This window comes from Ovis canadensis, chromosome X, assembly GCF_042477335.2.
Source record: "Ovis canadensis isolate MfBH-ARS-UI-01 breed Bighorn chromosome X, ARS-UI_OviCan_v2, whole genome shotgun sequence".
In the NCBI taxonomy this organism is placed as follows: Eukaryota; Metazoa; Chordata; class Mammalia; order Artiodactyla; family Bovidae; genus Ovis; species Ovis canadensis.
In genome coordinates, this window is record NC_091727.1 from 47112605 (window position 1) to 47136613 (window position 24009).

Below are 24009 nucleotides of genomic sequence, written 5' to 3' on the forward strand. Positions count from 1 at the left end.
TAACATGTGTTCTCCTCAGGAATAGACTAGTTTATACCTGAAATGTAGCTATACTCTCTTGATTAGTACCTGATTTAGTACCTGAGCTAAACAGGGAGAGAAGATACTTGGATTTCATTTAAAGCCATATTCATCAGAACACTGTCCGTGGAAGAGTAGGGCAAAAGATAACCGTGTGCTAACAAAGTGTATGTATTTGCCAGTGTTGGCAACTTGAGTACTTTAACTGCACTTTTCTAGCTTGCCTTTAGGCTCAAAAATGGACAAAAATTGATGAGGGGAAATGACCCAAAATTTTGCCATTCTTAAATGACAAATTATCCATTCTTTAGTGACTGAACTGGCATCTTATACTGAGAAGGAGACACAATTTAATTTAAAAGAAAAAAATACTTTATTCTTTAGGTGCATCCATATTCATGGATAGAATAAGATAACACTAAATTCAGAGGTGGGGGTGATACTGTTATAGTTGCTCATCCTTGGAATATTGAACTCTCTTCCTAGTACTTCCAATGTATAAAGCATATTCACCTCTTCTGTTCAGAAGTCACACAAGACACATTAACCCATAGCCTTCTATCCTCACACAGGACTGGGCTGGCTTCCTTCCCAAGCACCATGACACCTTGTACAGGAGGAACTGAATATGAACAGTAGGTTTATCTTTTGAAGGCTGTTGGACCTGCTGCCTTGGCTCTCTTAACCACCAGGCACGTGATGATGAGGCACAAATGTGAAATCTGAGACTTGCTCACTAACAAAAGGAGAAACTCTCTAGGGCTGCCATACAGGAAGTTTTTACCACTGGGGATCCAAGGAGGCACTCTCACTTGGTAGAAATCATTGAGAATCAGGTTTTGTGGAGATACACACTTCTAGTTTGATTTCTGAAGGTGGGCAGTGTAGCTGAAGCTGTTGGAGCTCTCCTTACAGCAGGAAAGTGAATTTGTGAGTTCTCCACAAACCACTGTCATAGAAAGCTAACCAAAATGATCACATGGATTACAGCCTCATGTAACTCAAAGAAGCTATGAGTCATGCCGTGCAGGACAACCCAAGACAGATGGGTCATGGTGGAGAGTTCTGACAAAACATGGTTCACTGGAGAAGGGAATGGCAAACCACTTCAGTATTCTTGCTTTGAGAACCCCATGAACAGTATGAAAAGTCAAGAGTATATGACACTGGAAGATGAGCCCCCAGGTCAGTAGGTGTCCATTATGTTACCAGGGAAGAGCAGAGAAATAGCTCCAAAAATAATGAAGAGACTGGGCCAAAGTGGAAATGATGGTGTTGTGTTGTGGATGTGTCTGGTGGTGAAAGTAAATTCTGATGCTGTAAGGAACAATACTGCATAAGAACTTAAAATGTTAGGTTCATGAATCAAGGCAACTTGGACATGGTCAAACAGGAGATGGCAAATGTGAACAGTGACATTTTAGGAATCAGTGAATGAAATGGATGGGAATAAGCAAATTTAACTCAGATGACCATTATACCTATTACCGTGGCCAAGATTCCGTTAGAAGAAATGGAGTTGCTCTCATAGTCAAGCAAATAATCTAAACTACAGTATTTGGGGGGCATTATCAAAAGCAGCAGAATAATCTCGGTTGGTTTCCAAAGCAAACCATTCAACATTACAGTAATCCAAGTCTATGCCTCAATCACTAATATCAAGGAAGATGAAATCAAACAGTTCTATGAAGACCTACAAGACCTTATAGAACTAACAACCAAAAAAGATGTCCTTTTAACCTTAGAGGATTGGAATGCAAAAGTAGGAAGTCAAGAGATACCTTGAATAACAGGGAAAATTTGGGTTTGGAGTACAAAATGAAGCAGGGCAAAGGCTAGCAGAGTTTTGCCAAGAGAACACACTGGTCATAGCAAACACCCTCTTCCAACAACACAAGAGATGATTCTACACATGGACATCAGCACATGGTCAATACTGAATTCAGACTGATTATATTCTTGACAGCCAAACATGGAGAAGCTCGATAGAGTCAGGAAAAACAAGATCTGGAGCTGGCTGTGGCTCAGATTATGCATTCCATATTGCAAAGTTCAGGATTAAATTCAAGAAAGTAGGGAAATCCATTAGACCATTCAAGTATGGAGGTGACAAATAGATTGAAAGGAGTAGATCTGGTAGACAGAGTGCCTGAAGAACTATGGACAGAGGTTTGCAACATTGTACAGAAGGCAGTGATCAAAACCATCCCAAGGTTTAAGAAATGCAGGAAGGCAAAATTGTTGTCTGAGGAAGCATTACAAATAGCTGGGGAAAAAAGGAGAAGTGAAAGGCAAGGGAGATCGGGAAAGCAAGCCTTCCTAAGTGAACAATGCAAAGAAATAGAGGAAAACAATAGAATGGGAAAGACTAGAGATCTTTTCAAGGAAATTAGAGATACCAAGGGAAAATTTTAGGCAAAGATGGACACAGTAAAGGACAGAAAAGGCAAGGACCTAGCAGAAGCAGATGAGATTAAGAAGAGGTGTCAAGAATACACAGAAGAACTAGGCAAAAATGGTCTTAGTGACTCAGATAACCATGATGATGAGATCACTCTCTTAGAGTAAGACATCCTGGAGTGTGAAGTCAAGTGGGCCTCAGAAAACATTACTATGAACAAAGCTAATGCAGGTAATGAAATTCCAGCTGATCTATTTCAAATCCCAATAGATGATGCTGTTAAAGTGCTGCACTCAGTATGTCAGCAAGTTTGGAAAACTCAGCATTGGCTGTGGGACTGGAAAATGTTTTCACTCCAATGCCAAAGAACGACAGTGTCAAAGAATGTTCTAACCTTTGTACAATTGCTCTCATTTCACATGCTAGCAAGGTAATGCTCAAAATCCTTCAGGCTAGGCTTCATCAGTAGGTGAACCAAGAAATTCCGGAAGTACAAGCTGTATTTAGAAAAGGCAGAGAAACCAGAGATCACATTGTCAACATCCATTGAATCATATAAAAAGCAAAGGAATTCCAGAAAAACATCGACCTCTGCTCCATTGACTGTGTTAAAGCCTTCAACTCTGAGGATCACACCAAACAAACAAACAAACAAAAAACCTGTAGAAAATATTTCAAAGGGTGGCAATACCAGACCACCTTACCTGCCTCCTTAGAAACCCGTATGCAGGTCAAGAAGAAACACTTAGAACCAGACATGGAACAAAGGACTTTTTCAAAATTGGGAAAGGCTTGTGACCCTGCTTATTTAACTTATATGCAGAGTACATCATGTGAAATGCCAGACTGGATGAATCACAAGCTGGAATCAAGATTGCCAGAAGAAATATCAGCAACCTCAGATATGCAGATGATTTCACTCTGATGGTAATAAGAGTGAACTAAAAGAACTAAAGAGCCTCCTGATCAGGGTGAAAGCGAAGAGTGAAAAGCTGGCTTAAAACTCAACATTCAATATAGTAAGGTCATGGCATCTGGTCCAATCATGCACTTCATGGCAAATAGACGGGGGAAAATTGGAAACAGTGGTAGATTTTATTTTCTTGGGCTCCAAAATCACAGCAGACGTTGACTGCAGCCACTAATTTAAAAACTCCTGTTCCTTGGCAATAAAGCTATGAAAAATCTAGGGAGGGTATTAAAAAGCAGAGACATCACTTTGGTAACAAATTTCTGTATAGTGAAGGCTAAGTTTTTTCCATTAGTCATGTATGGATATGAGAGTTGGACCAAAAGAAAGGCAGAATGCTGAAGAATTGATGCTTTTGAATTTTGGTGCTGGAGAAGACAACTTGAGAGTGTCTTGGATAGCAAGTAGATCAAGGCAGTCAATCCTAAAGGAAATTATCCCTGAATAGTCATTGGTAGCTGAAGCCAAAGCTCCAATACGTTGGCTACCAGATGTGAAGAACTGACTCATTGGGAAAGTTCCTGATGCTGGGAAAGATTGAGGGTGAGAGGAGAAGGGGACAACAGAGAAAGAGATGGTTGGTTGGCATCACTGACTCAATGGACAGGAATTTGAGAAGCCTGGCATGCTGCAGTCCATGGGGTTTCAAAGAGTCAGATACACCTTAGGGACTGAACAGCAACATGAGACATAGGCTGGGAGGAACTGAGTCAACTAAAATGACCCTTGTTCTGTCACTCCTGAACCATGGCAAAACAGTGAAAGTCCCCCTGTTGTGTCAATGGCAGAAAGGTACAGTCTTATTCCCTGTGTCTCTCACTCCAACCTGCTGTGCTCTGGCAGAGGATGCAGAACAAGAATGCTGAAAGTTCACATAGTTGTTTCTCCCTGGTTCAACTGAGAGAAGAGGGAATGGGGCCAGGGTAAACTCTGTGTTACTTCTGGGGACCAGCTAGCTGTGCTTTGTGTTAACTTAACTATAGCACTACAGAAACCTCCCCATGCTGTGCATTTGTTCCTCAGAATATATCAATAATAATTTCTGAGGATGCTCAGGCTTCCTTACATAAGCTCCAGTTTCTCCCTAGGGATTATATGGGTGAGAGAGTTTTCACTCACTCTCCCTTTCTTCTTACTATAAACACCCCAAACCACACTCAGAGATTGCATGGCCACTGCAAGACTTGGCCTAGGCTTTGGTTCTCTGCCATCTGCAACCTTGGTGCACTCTGACTGGCTCAGGGGAATTTGATCTCAAGAAAAGAACTCATGGGGCCAATCCTCTCCCTAAAGAATATCTGTCTGGGACCAGAAAATGAACCAGGGACTGATGGCCTGAGCCCTCCTCTGGAAAATTTTTTCACTGTCTGCCAACAGAGGGCATGGCTGGGAGGGACTATCTACTAAGCAGGGAACTTTGCATAACTTGACCCTCTGCCTTCCATAGCTGTTGGAAGTTTAACCCCCTTCATATTCCTGAGGATGGTTTTACTTCTCAGAAGGACACATGGTATATTCCACTCATGATCTGGTGACCATAGAAACCACCATTTATCCACATTTATTTTCAACTTCTGTTCATTTCACTGTTGTCCTCACACCCTCCCTCCTCTTTGAGGAGTTTGTTCCCCAGGGCCCCATGCCACAATTAGACAACCTCACATGGGATCTGAGCTTTGGCTTTGAGTTCTCTGTGAGGTAAACTTTGGACTCAGGCTCAGCACAGAGGGCAGGGCCTAGAATGAAAAGATGTTCCAAGCAAGATGATTACCTTGGTCAAAAAAAAAAAAAACAACCACAAAAAACAAAAAACACACCTCTTGCCTGCAGCCTACTCGGCAGGATCTACTGGTTTGCACATCATTTATCCCACACATGCAGATGCAACATGTTTGTTTAAAGGCCTAGTGGACTCTGAGGCTAGAGCTGCCACTGACCATCCTTGACACAACAGAGAGCACACCGACCTGACCACATACAGGTGTACCTTGGAGGTATTTCAAGTTTGGTTCCAGATTGCCACAAAAAACAAATACTAATAAAGTGAGTCACATGAATTTGTTGGTTTCCCAGTGCTTATAAAAGTTATGTTTACCCTATACTGTTGTCTATTCAGTTAAAAAATGCACCTACCTTAAATAAAAATATTAATAACTTATTGGTAAAAATTACTTTAAAAGCTTTTTTTTTTTTTCCTTCCTCAGCATCTCCTAAACTCTCCAGGACCAGGCCAAACATTATTTCCAACCACTGCTGCGTTTTACCTCAGCCTGTTTTGCGCATGACTTACCTTTCTAGAAAGGAAGCAATTTCACCAAAGTCAACTGTGGGCCGGTATGCAACCTTAGACTGGGATCTTGAAGGATGAAGAGGTATTAGGAAAAAAGAACTGAGGACAGGAATTGGTTGAAATTTTTTGGTAACAGAACAGTCTGTACAAGCCCAGTTTGTACATTTGAGTCCTAGACTTACCAAGTGAAATTTGCAGTAACTGCTCATCGCTTTTTTGTTTCCCCAACAGCAGGTGCCTAGTCCAGAATGTTCCTTAAATTTAAGACTTCTGACACATACCTGTGCCTCGAAGTGGTTCACATCAGAATCAGACAGGCTCCTGGACTGGCAAACTGAAAAGCAGGACCTTACTTGAGATGCACATTACTAATAGTATAGAAAAAAGCATATTTGTAGAATACAAAGAAACAGTTGTAAAATATGACCAAGAATGCAAAAAGGACAACAGCACATTAAATAGAAACAGTTTTGAACATTTTGATTTAGTATTCACTTTAAAGAAAAGCTATTTGGCTAATAAGTTGACAAGCACTTTCCAGACCTTAAGTTATTTGAGGATTCTTTCACTCCAAACATGCTTTTCCATTCCTTAAATTAGAAAATAAATCCATGTTTAAAATTTCTTGAACACCTTTACCACAATCAAAATGGTTACCATACCTGCCACCTCTAAAACTTCTTTTTCCTCTTTGTATTACTTTCCTCTCTACTTGGCCCATCCCTGTCCCTAGGTAACCACTGATCTGCTTTCTCTCACTATTGTCTTTATTTCATGAAATGCCTCTTCAATTTTGTTGAATTTTATATAAATGTAATAATATGCTATATACTCTTTTTTGTCTTTCTTAACTCAGCATAATTATTTTGAGCTTTTTTCCAATGCTGTTATTTTGAGCAATTATTTATTTCTTATTGTTGTTGTATGATGTTTCATCATATTTCTAGTTGGGCTGCTTTCAGTTTGAAATACTACAAATAAGCTGCTATGGATATTCATGTACAAGCCTTTGTGAGACCTATGCTTTCATTTCACTTAGATAAGATCTTAAGAGCAGCACTACATTAACTGTATGTTTAAGATTTTAAGAAACCACCAAATTGTTTCCAAATATCTGTAACATATAATCTCATCACTTACTCACATGATGAGTTTTTTTTATTTGAACCATTCTAATAGGTGTGTTGTGATATATCATTTTAGTTTTAATGAATATCTCCTCGATTGCCTATAATGTTGAGCATCTTTTCATATACTTAATTGCCGCCAATTTATCTTATTTGGTAAAGTGTCTGTTCAAGTGTTTTCCCATTATATTTGTTTAGTTTACTTGTTACTGATTTTTAGCAGTTCTTTATATATTCTAATTACAAGACCTTTAATGGTTATATATTTGCAGGTATTATCTCACATTCTGTTTTGCCTGTCATTTTCCTAATAATGTCTTTATTGGAATGAATTATTTTAATTTGGATGATACTCTACTTATTGATTTTGTCTATTATACTTCATAGTTTTGGCTACCTATTTACTTTTGCCCAATTCAAGTTCCTTTAGATTTTTTTCCCTATCATTTCTTCTAGAACTCTCATGGTGTTGGCTCTTAAAATTAAGTCTAATGTTAATTTCTATTTTTTAATCCTTTACTTTTATTATTGTGGTATATCATATTTATTGATTTGTATATATTGACACATCATTGCATCCCAGAATGTGTCTAAATTTGTTTTAGGTTGTGCCTATTTTTATTTTATTTATTTTTTGATTAGAGGATAATTGCTTTACAATATTGTGTTGGTTTCTGCCATACATCAACATCAATCAGCCATAGGTAGACACATGTCCCCTCCCATCTTAACCTCCATCTCACTTCCCACCCCATTGCTTTTTCAGTAGTGTTTTGTTCAATTTCCACATTATTTGTGATTTTTTAGGTTTTCTTCCTGTTATTAATTTCTGTTCAGTTTCATACCATTGGAGTCAGGAAAGATACTTGATATGTTTTCAGTCCTCTTGAATTTGTTAAGATTTCTTTTGCACCAAACATATTATTCACCTTAGAGAATATTTCACGAGCTCTTAAGAATATGAATTGCTGCTTTGGATGGAAAGTTCTCCATATATCTGTTAGGTTCATTTGATCTAAGTTGTTGTTCAAGTTCAATGTTACTTTATTGATTTTTCTGTCTGTGTTATTTATTCTTTGCTCATAGCAGGTTACTGATGTCTCCTACTGTTATTGTATTGTTGTTTATTTCTGCCTTTGGATCTGTCATGAATTGCCTTATTTATTTAGGTGGTCTAGTATTGGAGATATTTTCTCTTGAGGAATTGACCACACATTTTGACCACATATTTTCTTTCTCTCTTATTACAGTTTTTGTCCTAAAATCTATTTTCTCTGAAATAAGCATAGCTAACCCTGCTCTCTTTTGGTTTGTGTGTACATGGAATATCTTCTTCAGCCATTTACTTTGAGCATAAGTATGTCCTTAAGTCTGTAACGAGTTCACTGTAGGCAGCTTATGGTTGAGTCTTTTTAAAAAATTCCATTTAACCACCATGTCCTTTGATTGGACAATTTAGTTTATTTGCATTTAAAATAATTATTGATAAGTAAAACTTACTGAGGGCTTCACTAGTGGCTCAAGCAGTGAAGAATCTGCCTGCGATGCAGGAGACCCGGGGTTCAATCAATCCCTGGGTCAGAAAGATGCCCTGAAGAAAGGAATGGCAACCTACTCCAGTATTCTTACCTGGAGAATTCCAGAGTCAGAGGAGCCTGGCAGGCTACATTCCATGGAGTTCCAAGAATCAGACACAATTGAGTGACTAACGCTTTCACTTTTAAGGACATTTGCCATTTCTTAATAGTTTTCTGAGAGTATTATAGATTCTTTATTATATGTTTTTTTCTTGATGTCTTTGTGATTTAATAATTGTCTGTAGTAATGTACTTTGATTTCATTCACTTTTGTGTATTGACTATAGGTTTTTGCTTTGTGGTTACAATGAGGCTTACATAAAATACCTTATAACCTGATAACCACATAGATCTGTTAGCATATAAAGTATCAACATTTTACTTTCTCCCAAACACATTCTATATTTATATTTTGGTATCACAGTTTACATCTTTTTATATTGTATATTCATTAGCAAATTATTGTAACTTTATATTTTTAATTGTTTTTAACCTTTGCACTATGGTTATGATTTACATACACCATTGAATATTACCTCCACCAAAGTTTAGGCCCAGGCAAACGGCAGGGAGGGAACACAGCTCCACCCATCAACAGAAAATTGGATTAAAGATTTACTGAGCATGGCCCTGCCCATCAGAACAAAACCCAGTTTCCCCCTCAGTCAGTCTCTCCCATCAGGAAGCTTCCATAAGCCTCTTATCCTTCTCTATCAGAGGGCAGACAGACTGAAAACCACAATCACAGAAAACTAACAAATCTAATCACATGGACCACAGCCTTGTCTAACTCAATGAAACTATGAGCCATGCCATGTAGGGCCACCCAAGACGGACGGGTCATGGTGGAGAGTTCTGACAAAATGTGGTCCACTGGAGAAGGGAATGTTAAACCACTTCAGTATTCTTGCTTTGAGAACCCCATGAACAGTATGAAAAGGGAAAACCCATATGAATAACAGTTTATCTTTCAAAAGAAACTCTAGGCCAGAAGGGAATGGCAGGATATATTTTAAAAGAAAGGAAAAAAAAATACAACCAAGATTACTATAACCAGCGAGGATCTCATTCAAAATTGCTGGAGAAATCAAAAGCTTTACACAAAGGTAAGGCCTGGTGTGCCCAGAGAGGCACAGCATACAAATCTCTCCAGTGCACACAACACTCACAGCACAGAGGGCAGGCCCAAAGGATCAAGAGAGGTGTGGCACACAAACCTTTCCAGCACACACAAATTGCGGGGCACAGAGGGCAGGCCCAGGGAGCCAAAAGAACACACAAGCCCCTTGACATACAGGGCAGGCTGGAGAGCCAAGACAAGTGCACACAAGCCACGTGACACAGAGAGCGGGCCCAGGGAGCCAAGCACACAGAATCCCCACAACACAGAGGGTGAGCTCACAGGGCTGAGGGAAACCCCCACAAGTTTCCGTGATGCACAGGGCATGGCTGGGGAGCCAAGAAAAGATGCTCAGAAACCCCTACCTAGCAAGCTTATGTGTGCAGTGTAGGGTGGGACCAGGGAACAGAAGCACCAGCAAAGATTCCAGGGACAAGTAGGGGGCTGGAAGCAGTGATGTGCTGCTGAGATGGCCACTTTGACTTGGCTGCAGAAATAGATGTGCCTAACACTGACAAAGCCAGAAGGACTGCACAACAACATACCGAACCCATAGAAACCCCAAACCTACTGCCAGACATGCACTGCCCAACTAACTTTCAGTTTACAGTTAACTAGCATTGCAAAGCAGAAAATACATCTTTAGTCAAGAGACTCAGATTCCAATATTTACATACAGCATGTGCGTGACCAGTGTAGAGACTATACAGGACACAGTGGATGATTCTTTTTGAACACTGGTGTAATCTGAGAGTTCTGTGACTAGTTAGTAATATACCTATAACTAACCTGTTTAGGTGAAAGTGTTCTCTGAGATGACCACCCAGCAAGTAGTTCCAAGGAACCCATTTCTTTTAGAAAACTCAAGCATTAGACTAAGGAAGTATTGACTGAATACACCAGAAGCAACCAATGTGTTTTTCAACTAACTTTCTGTCTACAACTGACTAGCTTTCTGAGGCAGAAAATACACTTTTGGGCAAGAGGCTCTCATTTCAATATTAACACAAAATGTTTCTGAACAGTGTAGAGACTCAAACAGGAGACACCGGATGCTTCTTTGTGAACAAGGTGTGATTTGAGAGTTCTGGGACTAGTTAGTATTATACCTATAATTAACCTGGTTAGGTGAAAATATCCCCTGAGATACCCTCCTAATAAAGAGTTCCAAGGAGCTCTATCCTTCAGAAACTCAAGGTTTAGCTTAAGGAAGTTGTTGAGTGAATACAACAAGACCAATTAAAGTATTTTTCAACTAAGTTTCAGTCTACAACTCACTAGCATTCTGAGCTGTAGTCAAGAGCTTCATATTTCAAGATTCACACAAAGCGTGTTACTGAACAGTGTGAAGACTCAAACAGGACACACTGTATCCTTCCTTGTGAAACGTGATTTGAGGCAAGGATTCTGTAACTAGTTAGTATTATCCCTATAAATAACCTGCTTAGGTGAAAATGTCCTCTGAGATAACCTCCTAACAAGGAGTTCGAAGCAGCGTGTTCCTTCAGAAAACACAAGCATTATACTAATGAAGTTGTTGACTGAACAAAATGAAAGCAACCAAAGTTGTTTTCAACTAACATTCAGTCCGAAACTAATGAGCTCTCTGAAGCAGAAAATGCCTCTTTAGCCAAGAGGCGTGGGTTTCAAGATTCACACACAGCATGTTTCTGATGTGTGTAGAGAATCAAACAGGACAAACCGTAAGCTTTTTTGTAGGAAGCTGGTAAGAATCCAGCTTTCTGTGATTGGTTAGTCAGTCAGTCAGTTCAGTCGCTCAGTCGTGTCCAACTCCTTGCCACCCCATGAACCGCAGCACGCCAATCACCAACTCCGGGAGCTTACCCAAACTCATGTCCATCGAGTCCTTGATGCCATCCACCCATGTCATCCATACCTGTAACTCTCCGGTGTCCTGTTGTTCAGATGTTAGCCACTAGATGGCGGGCTAGGAAGTGAAAGTGAAGTCGCTCAGTTGTGTCAGACTTTCCTGGTGGCTCAGATGGTGAAAGTGTCTGCCTACTGGTCCCATCACTTTATGGGAAATAAATGGGGAAACAGTGGAAACAGTGTCAGACTTTATTTTGGGGGGCTCCAAAATCACTGCAGATGGTGATTGCAGCCATGAAAGTAAAAGACGCTTACTCCTTGGAAGAAAAGTTATGACCAACCTAGATAGCATATTCAAAAGCAGAGACATTACTTTGCCAACAAAGGTCCATCTAGTCAAAGCTATGGTTTTTCCAGTGATCTTGTATGGATGTGAGAGTTGGACTGTGAAGAAAGCTTAGTGCCGAAGAATTGATGCTTTTGAACTGTGGTGTTGGAGAAGCCTCTTGAGAGTCCCTTGGACTGCAAGGAGATCCAATCAGTCCATTCTGAAGGAGATCAGCCCTGGGATTTCTTTGGAAGGAATAATGCTAAAGCTGAAACTCCAGTACTTTGGCCACCTCATGTGAAGAGTTGACTCATTGGTAAAGACTCTGATGCTGGGAGGGATTGGGGGCAGGAGGAGAAGGGGATGACAGAGGATGGGATGGCTGGATGGCATCACTGACTTGATGGACGTGAGTCTGAGTGAACTCCAGGAGTTGGTGATGGCCAGGGAGGCCTGGCGTGCTGCGATTCATGGGGTCACAAAAAGTGGGACACGACTGAGTGACTGAACTGAACTGAACAATGCAGGAGACCTGGGTGCGATCCCTGGGCTGGGAAGATCCCCTGGAGAAGGAAGTGGCAACCCACTCCAGTACTCTTGTCTGGAAAATCCCATGGACAGAAGAGCCTGGTAGGCTACAGTCCATGGGGTCGCAAAGAGTTGGACATGACTGAGAGACTTTCTTTTTTTATACCTATAACTAACCTGGTTAGATAAAAATGTACTCTGAGATGACTGCGTAACAAAGAGTTCCAAGGAGCCTATTTCTTTCAGAAAACTCAAGTGTTAGATGGAGGAAATGTTGATTGAATACAACAAAAGCAACCAACATGTTTTTCAACTAACTTTCCATCTACAACTGGCTAGCTTTCTGAGGCAGAAAATACACCTTTGGCCAAGAGGCTCACATTTCAATATTAACACACAGAATGTTTCCAAAGAGTGTAGAGACTCAAACAAGGCACATTGGATGCTTCTTTGGGAACACTGGTGTGATCTGAGAGTTCTGGGACTAGTTAGTATTATACCTATAACTAACCTGATTAGGTGAAAATACACTCTGGCATAACCTCCTAATAAAGAGTTCCAAGCAGCTTCTTACTTTTGGGAAATTCACAGTTTGGCTTAAGGAAATTGTTGAGTGAATGCAACAGGAACAAAGTGTCTTTCAACTAAGTTTCAGTCTACAACTAACTTTCTTTCTGAGCTGTAGTCAACGGACTCAGATTTTAAAATTCACACAAAGCATGTTACTGAAGAGTGTAGAGACTCAAACAGGGCACATTGGACCATTCTTTGTGAACACTGATTTGAGTTGAGTGTTCTGTGACTAGATAGTACTATACATATACTAACCATGTTCTCTGAGAGTACCTCCTAACGAGGAGTTCCAAGCAGACTGTTACTTGCTGAAAACTTAAGCATTCAAATAAGGAAGTTGTTGAACCTAATAGTATAAAAACAACCAAAGTGTTTTTCTCCTAACTTTCAGTCTACAACTAAAGAGCTTTCCAAGGCTGGAAATACACATTTAGTCAAGAGGCTCAATTTCAACACTCACACAGAGGATATTTCTGAACTGTGTAGAGACTCAAACAGGATACACTGGATCCTTCTTTATGAACACTGTTTTGAGATGAGAGTTATGTGACTAGTTAGTACTATACCTATAACTAAGTTGATTAAGTGAAAATGTACTCCTAGAGGACCACCTGACAAGGAATTTCAGGCAGACTGTTTCATTAAACAACAACAACAACAACAACAACAAAACTCAAGGGTTTGAATAAGGAAGATGTTGACTGAATAAAACAAAAGAAATCAAAGTGTTTTTCAACTTACCTTCAGTCTACAACTAAATGATTCTCCAAGGCAGAAAATACAGCTTTACCTAAGAGGCTCGGATTAGAATATTCATAAACAGCATGATTCATAAGCAGCGTGATTCATAAACAGCATGTAGAGACTCAACAGGACACACTTGCTGCCCTTTGTTTAACTCTAGAGCTCAGGACAGAGCCACAAGCTATGCTAGTTGAACACTCATTCCTGGGGGGAGAGACTTTGCTTCTAAAACCTGTTTAACTGTCACAATGGTGTAACTTGCTTTCTGCTTCTCATCCTTAACAAAAGCAATGGCATCTGTAAATATTTCTATGGCAGAATTGTCTAATGGGGTATCCATTAGATCTTCCCAAGCTGCATAGTTTAAAGTTATAAATTGGCAACAATTATCATCAGGTGTTTCATTTTCCTTCTAAGAAAGAAAAGTGGAAGGATTAAGTTTCCACAAACTTTAAGCTTAGTTATTGGTCCTTCTAACAACAATGACTGATATTTAAGAAGCCGACTATCTATCATGTAAACCTTAGAGTTTAAACCTTAGAGTTTAAGATTCACATCTTAAATGTGAAGACACATCATGAGAGGTCAGTACACTAAAATTTTGCACTAATAGAGCAATAGTAGCTATCAACCTTAAATTATTTATATAAGCTACCATTTGTTGGTGAGGCGCTCAGAGCTGTGTCATAACTCCCAAGGCCATACCTTTTCTTTCAGTGATAAACAAATTAAATTTTGACCCTGTGGGCAAGCTCAAAGTGGGAGCTTGCAGGAGAGCAGTTTGAGGAGCTTAAAAGCCTTTTGGGTATCTGGAGACCAAACCAGCTTGTTGGTTTAGGCTTGCTGAGTTTCAGTTACAAGATTATATAAAGGCTGGGCAAGTTCCTCATAACCCAGAATCTAACTGTGGCAGTAGCATGTGATGCCCCAAAATCCTTTCAGTTGTCTTAAATTCATATAGGGGATGATTAACTATAGGCTTAATTTTCTCAGTGCCTATGGCCCACCTCCCTTTGGACGTGATTAGGCATTCAAATCAATGACTGAAAAATACTTGGCTCATTCAGGAATTTCAGACAAAAAAGTATAAGGTTTAGGCACCACAGGGTGTAAAGGAACCACAGCCTCATTCATTATTTGTAAATCTTAAAATAGTCACCATTTATCTTTTGAATTTTTCCACCCAAAATACCCCTGTGCCTTTAAATTCTCAATGATTGGCTTTAACCCTTCCTTAACCTTGGGTTTTAGAGGATATTGCTCTCTATGTGGAAATAGGTGAGGGTCTTTGAGCTGACCATAACATGAATAGCATTTGTGCTCGACCCACACAGTTTTTCATTCAGCCCACATTCTAGGATTTGCATCTTGTTCAGTTAATGGGAGAGAAAGAGAGGGCTCCATATTCATGAAATCAGAGGCATGGACCTTGCTCAGTATATCCCTCCCCAAAAGGGGTGAAGGAGACTCTGGCATGATCAGAAACTCGTGCGAAAACAGCACAAAGTTCCAGCTGCAGCTTAGAGGACAACTGAAATAATAACGCTTGACTCATCCAGACAGTCCTAATACAGAAGTGGCTCAGGGAGACAGTGGGCCAGGGGCTTCAATAAGCACATAGTGACTTGCCCCACTGCCTAAAAGGAAATTGACTTGTTTGCCCCCCATAGTTATTATCCAGGATTGCTCAGGTGCGATTAGGATGGGAGCTTTTGTGGGGACCCCTGGGCACCTTTAGTCCTCATTGTCTTGAGGGTCTGACCCCTGAGGCCTGTGTCTCTGAGGGCATCCTCTTCTCCAGTGTGGTCATTTGCAGACCAGACATGGAGCTGCGAGTGGCTTATGTGCCTGAGAGCAATCCTGCTTGAGCAGTCCCTCCTTTCCACAATAATAGTAAGTCCGTCCCTTTTCACCTGGGTGGGTCCCTCAGGACATTTTCCTCTGGCTGTTTCATAGCAGACCTGAGAGCCATCGCTGGGGCTTCAGTCTTTCCCAGTCTTTTTTTTGCCTCTTTTCCTCCCTATTCTCTGCCATAATAAACTATCTGAGCCAGTTGTACAGGTTGTCTAAGACTGATATATTCCATATACCTGTCTTAGTAGTTTATGGCAGATATCTGGAGCTGACTGAGTGAGAAATCTACCTTTTAAGATCACTCCTCCCTCCGCATTTTAGAGATCAATCTCATTGAATCTCTGAAGGGCCTCCTACATTCTATCTAAGAATTTACCAGGAACTTCGTTCTCTCCATGTTCTATGCTTGTCAGTTTGACAGAGTTTAAAGTCGTAGCATGTGGTCCCCTGAGTCCTTCAAGAATACATCTGAAAGAGTGACTCTGGTCTGCATCTTTTTTAACCATGCTATAATCCAGTCTGGCTCTGTTGTGGGGACTGTCTGATTCCAAGTAGGGAAGGTGGCTATCTTACCCTGCCCCTTTTATTGACTTATCAAGTCATTCATCTCCCTAGGCAACAGTTCACATCAGTCGCACATCCTTCTATTCTATCATCTCTCCTCCTTCTATGACATGTATTATCAGTTCATTTCAGTTGAGTTCAGTCACTCAGTCGTGTCTGACTCTTTGCAACCCCATGAATTGCAGCACGCCAGGCCTCCCTGGCCATCACCAACTCCCAGAGTTCACTCAGACTCACATCCAATGAGTCCGTGATGCCATCCAGCCATCTCATCCTCTGTCGTCCCCTTCTCCTCTTGCCCCCAATCCCTCCCAGCACCAGAGTCTTTACCAATGAGTCAACTGCATGAGGTGGCCAAAGTACTGGAGTTTCAGCTTTAGCATTATTCCTTCCAAAGAAATCCCAGGGCTGATCTCCTTCAGAATGGACTGGTTGGATCTCCTTGCAGTCCAAGGGACTCTCAAGAGTCTTCTCCAACACCACAGTTCAAAAGCATCAATTCTTTCGTGCTCAGCATTCTTCACAGTCCAAATCTCACATCCATACAAGACCACTGGAAAAACCATAGCTTTGACTAGATGGACCTTTGTTGGCAAAGTAATGTCTCTGCTTTTGAATATGCTATCTAGGTTGGTCATAACTTTTCTTCCAAGGAGTAAGCGTCTTTTACTTTCATGGCTGCAATCACCATCTGCAGTGATTTTGGAGCCCCCCAAAATAAAGTCTGACACTGTTTCCACTGTTTCCCTATCTATTTGCCATAAGCTGATGGGACCATATGCCATGATCTTCGTTTTCTGAATGTTGAGCTTTAAGCCAACTTTTTCACTCTCCACTTTCACTTTCATCAAGAGGCTTTTTAGTTCCTCTTCATTTTCTGCCATAAGGGTGATGTCATCTGCATATCTGAGGTTATTGATATTTCTCCTGGCAATCTTGATTCCAGCTTATGCTTCTTCCAGCCCAGTGTTTCTCATGATGTACTCTGCATATAAGTTAAATAAGCAGGGTGACGATATACAACCTTGATGTACTTCTTTTCCTACTTGGAACCAGTCTGTTGTTCCATGTACAGTCCTAACTGTTGCTTCCTGACCTGCATACAGGTTTTTCAAGAGGCAGGTCAGGTGGTCTGGTATTTCCTTCTCTTTCAGAATTTTCCACAGTTTATTGTGATCCACACAGTCAAAGGCTTTAGCATCATAGTGCCAATAAAATTGACAACTACAAAAGGAGGGGGAAAATAAAAGGGAAAAAAAGGAAAAAAAAAATCCAAAAGTATCTACAGAACAAGTCAAAACTTAAGAATAATAAATGGTTTTCTTGAATCACTGCTGTCAGTGTCCTTTCTCTTGCTGGGAGTTGCCATCCATCTCACCTTCCTAGGAAGCCCTCCAACACTGTGCTGATCTCAAGACTTGTTGTGGAGGTACCTCAGATTATAATCTGGTCCTACACTTGTGTGTTCTTGCCTCCAGTGTCCACAGCTAAAAGAACTATTGTGTTTTATTTTGTGAGAGTTCTCAATGTCCTTTTACATATTCCATAGATACAGAGTCTGCCTAGTTGATCATGTGGATTTAATCTGCAGCTTGCACAACTGGTGGGAAGTGTTTGGGTCTTCTTCATTACCCAAACTGCCCCTGTGTTTCAACTGCGGTTTTATTTCCAGCTTTTCATGTGGGTTGTCCACTGGGGTTTGCTCCTAAGGCTGCCCTGGGGGATGTGAGTTTCCCCCTGTGAGGGCCAGGTTTGGAGATGGTGCAGCTGCTTGGGTCACAGGGGTTTTGGCAGCACTAGATACTTAGGGGAATTGGCAGCTAGGACAGCAAGAAATATAATGCTCTAGAAGGGCATGGCAACCAGTATTAGCCAATACGCTCTAGTATTCTTGCCTGAAGAGTCCCCCTGATAGAGAAGCCTGGCAGGCCACAGTCTACAGGGTTGCAAAGATTTGGACATGACCAAAGTGACCCTGCATGCATAGACACAAGGCAATTTTGCCTTTGGTAGCACTGCCCCAGTGAGAGTTGAGTGTGAAAGTGGCACAGCTAGTTGATTTGGCATCACCAAGTGTGCAGGGACACAGACTTCCTCCACTGCAGGAGTTATGGACCTATCAGAGTCTTTTTTGGGCCTCTTGTAGCTGGGGATCAGAAGGCCTCTTTGGTCAATATTTCTCCATAGCTCTGTCCATTCAGGCACTTAGAGAGCTCCCTTGCCTGGGGTCCTTCTCTGTTGTTTGATGCGTCAGGCACATAGACAGGCACCCTTGGTTGGGATCTTCCTCTGTATATCAGCTTGTCAGGCATTTAAAGGGCCACCCTGGGTGGGGTCCTACTCTGTAGTTCAGTGTGTCAGGCATTGATGGGCCAACCTCTCTATTGTTCAGCTTCTGATGGTGGCATATGTGGTGAGAGAGGCTATGGTGATGTCTCCACCCACTATAGATGATTCAGCAGTATCACTTTGCTTCCATGGCTGCCTGGATTTCTTCCACAGGTATTTCCCACCACAATCTCCTCCCTCACATCCCCTCTATGCATCTCTCTGGAGCCAGCAGCAGCCCTTGCCCTGGGATTGCTCCACAATCCCTAAACTCCAGCTCCCAGCCGCTGTGCCTTCCAGGGGATCTGCATCCCTGTCCAGTGTATATATGGCTGTGGCAAGGGCTGTCTGACTTTCATTCCATTTAGGCTGCCACAGATTAGCTGTTTCACTCTCAGCCTTAAATGTTTCTCCTCTGACTCAGACAATTGCCCAGATGTGGGAATCGGACCCCTGCTTCAGATTCTCCACCCCCTGAGTGCAGGTCCAGTCCAACTAACACTCCTGTTTTCCCTCCTAGTTCCTTCCTCCTACCGAGTTTTGTGTGGTTTGATATATTCTTTTCTGCTTGTCAGGTGCTCCTGTCCACTCTTAGCTGGTCTTCTGCATGCACTTCTGTGTCTGAAGGTGTATTCCTGATGTATCTGTGGGGAGAGATGTAGTCCATGTCCACCTACTCCTCTGCCATCTTGTTCTCTCTGGCATGACTTTTGATTTAAATATTTGGTAGAATTCACTAGAGAGCCTATTTGGGTCTTGGTGTGGTGTGGCAAGGCCTTTTCTGAGGTGGGTTGGTGAAGAATTTTGAAATTTAATAATTTTATCTCTTTGCTATTCAGATTTTTATTTTCTTCTTGAATCAATTTCTGTGATTTATGTATTTCTAGAAATTTTTCCATTTCATCTATATTTCCTAACTCGTGCCATGATATCCTCTTACAATTATATTTATTTCTCTAAAGTTGGTAGTAATTTTTCATTTTTTATTCCTAATTTCAGTAATTTGTGTAATATTCTTCCTCTCTTTCATCAATATCATTAAAGTTGTGTCAATTTATTGATCTTTCTAAATAAAAAACTTTTGATTTGTTGATTCTCTTTGTGTTTTTTTCTCTTCTCAATTTGATTTATTTTGCTCCTATATTTATCATTTAGTAGTTTGCTAAATTTGAGTTTAGTTTGCTACATCTCCTAACTTAGGTGGTGTGTGTGTGTGTGTGTGTGTGTGTGTGTGTGTGTTTCATTCTTCTCAAAATACAGTTGACCTTTGGATAATTGAAGTGTGAACGGTGGAAGTCAACTGATACAAATATTTTTTTTTTCCAGTAAATATTAGACCACTACATGATCTGCAGTTGGTGAATCTGCAGAGGTTAAATCACAGATGTGGAAGAACCACAAAAATGGAGGGCCAATTATAATTCATACTCAAATTGTCAAATGCAGAAAAGAATGTTACCCTAAGCCCTACATAACTCCAGTGCATGAAACACTCTGATACATAGTAGGTGCTTAATAAATATCTGTTTAATGAAAGAGAATATTTTCAGAATATTAATAGAGAGACAACAAGCACAGATTCTATTATAAATAGAATATAATAGGGGCAATATAAAAGGAGACAAAAGACTGATAGAAATGCCATTATGTTTATATCTATGTCTGTATATATACAGTAGGTGCTTAATAAATATCTGTTGAATGAAAGAGAATATTTTCAGAATATTAATAGAGAGACAACAAGCACAGATTCTATTATAAATAGAATATAATAGGGGCAATATAAAAGGAGACAAAAGACTGATAGAAATGCCATTATGTTTATATCTATGTCTGTATATATACATATATATATATATGCTATATGTGATATAACAATGCTGAGTTAATTTTCTTCAATTTCAAATAATGACTAATATTTATATTGATAAAGCTATTATACTGTGAAGTACAGTAATATTTTGCCTTATTCTAAATGATTTTTAGTTTATTGCTATTTGTCTTCTATGTATGAAAAATTTATTTTATTTTTTTTTAATTTTTCTTTTATATTTTAGTATAATTGGTGAAAAATGTTGTGTTAGTTTCACATGTACAGCCAAGTGATTCATTATACATGTATCTATTCTTTTAAAAATTCCATTCCCATTTACATTATTATAGAGTATTCAGAAGAGTTTCCTGTTGTATACAGTAAGTCTTTGTTGGTTATCCATTTTAAATATACCAGTGTGTATATTTCAGTCCCAAATATATTTAATTTAACATATTTTTTGTCATGTCACTTTAAATCAGTGTTGTAAGTAAACTTAATGTACATTTTACTAATGACAATATATTATTTTAGAAAAATACTCATTAGGAATAGTACCATACACTCAAAAACAAGTGTCTATTTTAAGATTTCTTTCCTCTTGAAAATCAAAAGCATTAGAATGTATTGATTAAAATAGTGTTGCCCTCAAGATTACTAGCACATTCTCTTTACTGACAGAATATTGATAACTGGACAAGACTCTGAGTTAAACTAGTTAAACCAAACTTTAGATTTCTATAAATGAATGTTCTATTGTGGCACTTGCTACTTTATCTTCTCTGTTTATAGACTATATGCAAGAGCATTTGGACTTTCATAATTACAAAATACATTGAGAGAAATTTAATTATGCTAGCACAAAGCAAATAGCTTATTACTCTGCTTTTGAAAATATATTACCTTCAGTAACTATATCAACATATTTTATATATGTTCCCTCTTTATAACATTATGTAAGTGGATTCTTTTGAATCTCAGAAGAGAGGAGGCACTGGCTATAAAAATATTTAAATACTGAGCATTTAGTTTTTCAAAATCACATCGAGGAGACACACAGCAAAGTCAAAATTCTGATAAGACGCATATATGATTGTACTTAAAAATTCAGAGTAAATGTACAATTGCAACTGGCACTAACACAGATTTGAATAATACCTAGAAGTATATATAAATCAAAACAAACAAACAAAAAAATAAAGACATTCATGCTGAACTTATAATTTTGTGTGGAGGCACTATGCATTAGTGGACAAAGCAGTACTCAGGAAAAGAAGAGGTGGTCAGTGTTGCCGAATGGAAAATATTTATATAATCAGCATCAGAATTATTGCAGAGCAGAAGATCTATTTCAGCCTCAGATTAAAGATAAAACACCTGAGGAATTTATGGTAATGAAACACAATGGAAATGCTTCAATGGAAATATAGAAAGAAGATAACTTTTTAAAGTAGACTGGTGAAATCAATATGATACCACTCTACAATTATTGGAATGGCCAAATACAGAAATCTGACAATACCAATTACTGGCAAAGATGAGGAACAACAGGAGCTCTCAGTTGTTGTTACAGGGGATGCAAAATGACACAGTCACTTTGAAAGAAATTTCTTACATAGCTGACCATTGCCATAGCATATGTTTTAGCATTTATGTGCCTAGATAGTTTAGCAAATGATTTGAAAGCTAACACCCACACAAAAACATGCATATGGTTTATATAACAGCTTTATTCCAACTCTCTCTCTCACACACATACACACACACACAAATTGGAAGCCACCAAAATGTAACTTCATAGCTGAATGGATAAACAAACTATGGTACATCAATATAACAGAATATTATTTAAGAATAAAAAGAAATGAGCTATCAAATCCAAAAAAGAAATGGATGAAACCTGAATTAACGTTCAGTTCAGTCACTCAGTTGTGTCCAACTCTTTGCGACCCCATGAATCACAGCACTCCAGGCCTCTCTGGCCATCACCTCCTGGAGTTCACTCAAACTCACGTCCATCGAGTCAGTGATGCCATCCAGCCATCTCATCCTCTGTCTTCCCCTTTTCCTCCTGTCCCCAATCCCTCCCAGCATCAGGGTCTTTTCCAATGAGTCAACTCTTTGTATGAGGTGGCCAAAGTACTGGAGTTTCAGCTTTAGCATCATTCCTTCCAAAGAACACCCAGGGCTGATCTCCTTTAGAATGGACGGGTTGGATCTCTTTGCAGTTCAAGGGACTCTCAAGAGTCTTTTCCAACACCACAGTTCAAAAGCATCAATTCTTCGGCGCTCAGCCTTCTTCACAGTCCAACTCTCACATCCATACATGACCACTGGGAAAACCATAGCCTTGACTAGACAAACCTTTGGCAAAGTAATGTCTCTGCTTTTCAATATGCTATCTAGGTTGGTCATAACTTTCCTTCCAGGGAGAAAGCGTCTTTTAATTTCATGGCTGAAATCACAATCTGCAGTGATTATTAAGTAAAATAAGCTAGTCTGGAAAAAGTTATACACTGCTGCTGCTAAGTAGCTTCAGTCGTGTCCAACTCTGTGTGACCCCACAGACGGCAGCCCACCAGGCTCCCCGGTCCCTGGGATTCTCCAGGCAAGAACACTGAAGTGGGTTGCCATTTCCTTCTCCAATGCATGAAAGTGAAAAGTGAAAGTGAAGTTGCTCAGTCGTGTCTGACTCCCAGCGACCCCATGGACTGCAGCCTACCAGGCTCCTCTGTCCATGGGATTTGCCAGGCAAGAGTACTGGAGTGGGTTGCCATTGCCTTCTCCAAGCAGCCTCTCCCATTTCTCACTGTTGTTGCATGATGCCAATTATAAGACATTCTAGAAAAGATAAAACTGTAGAATCAATAAATAATATCAGAGTTTCGTTTTCCTTTTGTTTCAAACAGTTGAATACAGTTTGTCAACACTCAACTTTTAGTCTCCTACTTTGACTTACAAATGCTCTGAAATGAAGTCTGTGTCATCCCATAGCTCATATATTGCAATGCTATTGTATGTGTTTACAGACAGCTCAAAATTGTGAAAGATGAGGTTACTGCTGGTTGCTGTGGTGAGTTTCTGATGCCGTACCCAGAGACACATATTTCACAAGGTCCTTATTGAGCTGGGTTAAGGTAGGGAATGTAGACTTTTGTTGGGGGAAGTGTTTTTGTTTTTCTTTCCCAGAGAGCCAATTCAACAACCCCAAAGAGCAGGAAGAGTCTGCACCTTACTCTCTTCACTGTCTCCTGGAAACTTCAGTATCATGTACAGCACAATGAGGAGAAAAAGCCAGTGCAACTTGATCCCAAGACAGTCTTGCACATGCTCTGGTAGATTCTGCTGAATTCGAATGTGCCTTCTGCAGGGCACTTTTCCAGGGATTTCTTTGGCTTCATCTCTCAGACAAGAAAACAGAAAGGTGTAAAAAGAGGAGACATAAATAGGCAAGAAAAAGAACCACTTCATGGACCAATGGTGAGCAGAGAGGAAGTGGTTCCTGGTGTGCTGTTCTGACCTGGCACCTGGAGCCTGAGGACAAGACAGAGTTGGGCCTCTGGTGAGGTCAGAGGGCCCTGCCCTGGCCAGAACCCATCTGGCCATTGTGATGACTTCAGGGCAGAGAATATGGTGGCTTGCAGGGGTCAACTGGGAGTAGGTTGTGAAGGACGTGGCAAAATTTCCAGCAGGCAATCTAAAAAGAGACATGAAGTGAGAGAATGTCATCTCCTCGCCAGTGTATTCTTTCTGAACCTGGTACTCTACTGGGAGGGTGGGTCCAGGTTCTATTTTTATTTTTCCATTTGTTGAATAAAGATGCTGTGATAGGCAGAGTAGACTCATGGGCATGTGCCCCTGTGGAGCCTAGACCCAAGTGGGAAAGTAAGATATTCAACCAGAGGCCACAAACTAGGAGCCACTGATGTGTTTTGTGTGGT

General features: G+C 40.2%; 1 pseudogene; it reads right to left on the reverse strand.

The window, feature by feature from the left end:
• Positions 1-2837: 2837 nt before the first annotated feature.
• Positions 2838-23674, reverse strand: LOC138930083 (protein FAM209-like; annotated as a pseudogene).
• Positions 23675-24009: the final 335 nt, after the last annotated feature.